Below are 5,361 nucleotides of genomic sequence, written 5' to 3' on the forward strand. Positions count from 1 at the left end.
GAGGACTTCCTACACTGCTGTTTCTTTTAACACTTTGTTATGCAACTGGATCACAGGTAAATCACTGAAATATCAAATTCATCTTCTGCAGGTTTCTTCATTCAGAGATGTAAGGACCACAGACCCAGTTGCCATTGTGCTAAATAGCTACAAATACTTCAGGCAGATGGGTTATCCCTGTATGCATTTGCCTTTTTGATTCACCACTGCATCAGATCCCAAAGACACAAAGTGGATGGGAGGGCTCTCAGCACAACAGATGGAACATAATCCCAGTAATTAACTAATACAATAAACTTCCTTATTTATCAGAATGCTTGCTGAAGAAATTCTTGAGTTTAATAGCTAGGTAAAATGAGAGGAGAAGAAGGAAGTGACAGCTCTAGAAAGCAAGGCCAGTGGGCTGTCCTTGGGACAGTACAGCCCGAGTGCATTAACACAGCTGATGCCTTCCTTTATTTACTGGGTTAGTCCCAATGCCTACCCTAACCCCTGGAGCTGCTTGTTCAGTTTAAGAGCAGAAGAGTGGTAGGAACACCATGCTGTTTGGCATTTGAGAGGTTGTGCCTGAGAGAGTTCAGAAAGATGACAGCAGTGAGCCTGTGGAGCCACTTCACTGTTTTATTTCAGGGCTTTGCTCCTCAGTGGTGGTGGAGGGAGCAGGGCTCCTAGCAGTTCTCAAATGTTGCTGTACTTCTGCCACAGAATCAGGCCATTTTCTTGTCAGAGTCCCTGGCAAACACAAAAATTAAATCATATTGATATGACTTATTTTGCACAGAATTTTCCATCTGTTCCTCTTCTTAACAGTTCCATTAGAAAGTCATATTGCTTCATATGCTATTATTAACAGATGTTGGAGCAGAATAATGTGTACGTGTTCCTGAGAATTAGAAGTGTTGCTAAGTACAAACCTCTGTCCTCAAACTTGCATTTTAACACCACACCAAAGCACCTTGCTGCCATGTGAAACCCCACTTGTGGGATGGTTCCCTCCCCTCTGGTTCCTGCTCAGAGCAGGCTGCTTGGGGCCTCATGCAGGTTAGCTCAGAGCATCTCCAAGGGTGAGGGACACTGCCTCTGGGCATCCTGCTCGCTCCAGTGTTCAACAGCCCTCTCAGCAAAAAAGAAAATTACTGTATCAAGTCAAAATTTCTCATGTTTCAACACATCTTTACTGCCTCTGTCCACCTCTGGGAAAAGTTGGGCTCCATCTTCTCCTCACCCCCCCTCAGTAGCTGCCCACACCAGGGGGGTTCTCCCTGAAGCCACCTCTCCTTAGGGCTGAACAAGCACAGCTCTCTCAGCTGCTCCTCCCTGTCTCAGAAACCCCAGCTATACAATATCCTGGCAGCCCACCCCTGGCCCTACATTAGGGTTTCATTTTCTCATGATGGGGAGCCCAAAATGGGGCAGAGTAAACAAACAGAGGGACTAATGCCTCCCCTTCAGAGCCTGCCTGGCCTTTTGCTCACAGGGCTTGGAGTGCTGTCAGCCTCCTTTTGCTACAAGAGCATGTTGCTGACTCACAGTCAGCTCCCTGTCCACCAGGTCCCCCAGGTTTTATTCTGCAATACTGATTTCTGCACAGCAAATCCCCAGCCTGTAGTGCATCAGGGCCCTGATTCAACTCCCCCTGCCAGGATTTTAGTTGGTTCAGGAGTTTATTTGACTGAGTTCAAGGTCAGCCTTTTTGCTGATCTGAGCTATTTGTTGGGAATAAAGCTAGAGACAACCTCAGCAAAGGCTTGCCTGCCTCTTCCTCCCTTGGGAGCTGCTTTCAAGCTGAGGCTCTTGCACTTGGCCTCTGCCTGAGTGACACTACAGCTGTGCTGCAGCTGTGTCAGTGCCCAGTCTCCTGCCTCCCTGATCCTGACCTGCTGGCTTGATTCCCTGCCTTGACCTTGAACCTGCCTCATCACAACAGACTTGCTGTGTGGTCACTGGAGCCAGGCTGACACTGGCCACTCTTTCCAGGCATATAAGCACAAGAAGCCCTTTTATACCCTTTACATCATTTGCTAATTTCAACTCAGCTTGAGCTTTTGAATTTTGCAGTTCTTTCTCTGCATGCTCCAGAAGTGTCTTTGAATACCTTCTGGGCTGCCACCTCTGCTTCCTCCTTCAGTGCTCCCTGTGTGCATCTGGGCTGGGCCAGGAGTCCCCTCTCCACCCATGCTTCTCCTCTGTTACTCTTGATTTACTTTCCATATATTGCAATAGACTGCTTTTGTGCCCTAAGGAGGTTGTCCTTGAAGACTGACTCACTCTCCTGGGCCCCTTATTCCTCCTAGTCTGTCTCACATGGGGATTTGCCAAGTCTCATGGTCATTGAAGCCAAGGCCGCCCTTGACCTTCACCTTTTCTACCAGTTCTTCCTTCCTTGTGTGTAATGGGTCCAGCAATCAGTTCAGTCATCACCTGCTACAACAAAATGTCCTCAGTATACTTCAAAAATCTCCTGGATTGGTTGTGCATGATCCTGTCACTGTTCTAGTGGACACAGCATTTGAAATTCTCTGTGAATGCCAGGCCTGGAATAAAGAAGCACTCAAAACAGGACTAAACAAAAATTCATCTTCATGCCCACAACATGCTTAGACTCCGAGTATCCCTGCAAACACATGTGATACCAAAGAGAAACCTCATCATGCACACTACAGCATGGGTGGCAAATGCAGCTGAGAGCTGTGGTCAACTGCAGTCAGCCAGACAATGGGAATGGACACACGGGACTGAGCCTAAAACCTCAAGACACCAAGCAAGAGGGCATCACCCTAAGTCCTGAATTTGGTGTTGACCCTAAAGAAGGAGAGGATCACTACATCCTTATCACCTCCACTTCTTGAAGTAGTTAATCTCTGCATGTTTCTATCCCAACAGCATCAGAAGTAGCACATGAGATCTGATGGACTATATTGGAATACAATAGTCTTGAAATCCTCATTTCCAAGGATCAATTTTTTTATTTCTCTTGCAATCTCCAGAGAAAACAAAGCTAAAATTCCTCATTCAAGGACCTTTTACACATTAAAATGTAATTGCACTCTAAAAATGAGTCCAAGGACATGTTCTTTCTGTTCCATCTCCTAAGTTTCTTTAATGCCAGCTGTTAAATTTGGTATTTTGTACACAGGTTTCTATGGCAAAGCATCATTGGTGTGCATGTCAAAAAGCATTGTGAAAGCTGTTATCTATAATTCATGGTCTGCTCATCACACCTAGTATTCCTTAATAACACTCAATTTATATCTATAAACAGGGCTGGGTCTGTTTTAAGGGTACAAACCAGGCAATCTGAAATATGTCAAGTGAAAGCATTTTAAGGAGCTTAAAGAATATTCCTGATACCAGCAATTACACTTACAAGTATGTTCATTGCTGTCACAATCAACTGCAATTGTTTGTTCCACTTTTTCTGAAATATTCTGGACATTTTTTTCCCTTCACATAATGTATAGTAAACTTGGCAAGTGGGGAGACACGGGGAATAGTTTTACAGAACAATATGTCATTTTTCTTTTTCACAGAACATATGTCAGGCACCAGCAGACTCAGGAGATGTAATCCATATGAGAGTTCCTCTAATGTGTTACACAATACAGTCAGAATCTTGCAAAAGGAGTTTCTTTCTTCAGTGTATAAGCTTGGGATGACAATTAGGTGTAATCAAGCATTCAGTACACTTAAATTTAAAAAATAAAATTAAATTTAAAAAAAAAATAGATAAGAAAGAACTCCTTTCCACAGTAAAACTATGGGGTATTTCTAGGCATTAGTGAAGTAAATAAAACTTGTTTTGAATTGAAGAGCCTCCTTAAAAGACTTCTAGTTTAGCCTGGAGACATGATATACTGTGATTCTGATGTGATGCAACTTATTTTCACTTTTGGAATCTACAGACTGAATGAAAATCACCTACAGTATGGAGTGTGTTATCAATCATCTCACATTATAGAGGTTGTTTTTATGATGGATACAGTAGGGGATTCTTGAAATAGTCTAACTGCAGTGCCCATGCACTTACCCAAATGCTTGCAATTGCCTCTGCTGTTTTCCTGAGACTGCCTCTGTTAAATGTTATCACTGAAAAATTTAAATTCCTCATCATGCAGTCATCAACTTGTAACAGCAGAAACCCAGAGAAGTAATAACATACTGTGTTTTATTGCAAGATGATTTCTGGCCTGCTGAGGAAGTCAACCAATATTTTCAACAAATCTGGGCATTACCCATGACATAAATCTTCTTTCATCACACATATGGCAGATGAGCAGTCATCCACTGCCAGTAAAGATGTTTGTCTTACCTATTTTGTTTTGGACTCATTCAGAAACAAAGAGAGCAAGCTCACTGCACTTCTCAAACCAAACACTTGCAGGCTTTCACTCCCTGCAGCAGAAGAATCAGCACAAACCACCTTTAATGCAAGCAACAAACAGCATCCCTCCAGTCCATCTGCTGTATGCAGCTACACAGGAGATCTGCATCACTCAAAATAATTACTGAAGTATGGCAGTTCTGCTTCTATAGTCACTCTTTTGCTGAACTCATCCTGCACTGGAAAACCAAGCACTAAGCCCAGGTGCATTAACTAGGGACAAGTGAGGGATCCCTGTTTCCTGGTGACCGTTCACAATTATGCATCCAAAAGAAAGCATTCTAGAACCAGACCATGAAAATGTCTGCCAACAGAGAATACTCTTCTTGATAGCTTAAAATTGAAATCTGCAATCTTCTCGGAGCTTTAGAAGAGGCTGTATTGAAAACATCTGTCCTGCAGCTGGATTGCAAGGCAAATAGGATCCTAAACAACTGGGACAAGCACTGGTTGAGCTGTGACGGGCAAGGTCACTGTGCTGCCTTGCTTCCTTTGCTGTCTTCTCCTTCTAACACAGGGATTTACCTCTGCAGAACCATCAAGGAGCTAACAAGGTGCCTGAGAAAGAGACAAAGGGGCCTGAAGGATGAGTCCTAGTGGTGGGAAATTTCTTAAAGGCCTCTGACGAAAAAAGGCCTTTCTGCACTTTCTTGTTTCCGTATGAACAGGATGCTTTTCTGTGACAAGCAGCAGCAATGCTGTTTCCTACTTCTGCTTCAACAGAAATAGAAAAATACCTTCAATGCATTATGATTAATTTGCTTTAAAAATGGTTTTCTCTGTCCTTAGCTCTTTAGATTTTACTGCCTATTCATCTGTGTCTATGAAATAGTTACAATTTGTAAATTTTTTCTGTCTATAATGTTAATAGAGTACATTGAGAATGTTAAGTAGAATTCTATGTTTCAAAGAACATTTTCTTAATATTCAGGTAAGAATTTTATATTACTAAATGGTTTTGAAATTTTCGAATTTTCATG

Source organism: Agelaius phoeniceus, chromosome 8 (assembly GCF_051311805.1).
Source record: "Agelaius phoeniceus isolate bAgePho1 chromosome 8, bAgePho1.hap1, whole genome shotgun sequence".
Classification (NCBI taxonomy): domain Eukaryota; kingdom Metazoa; phylum Chordata; class Aves; order Passeriformes; family Icteridae; genus Agelaius; species Agelaius phoeniceus.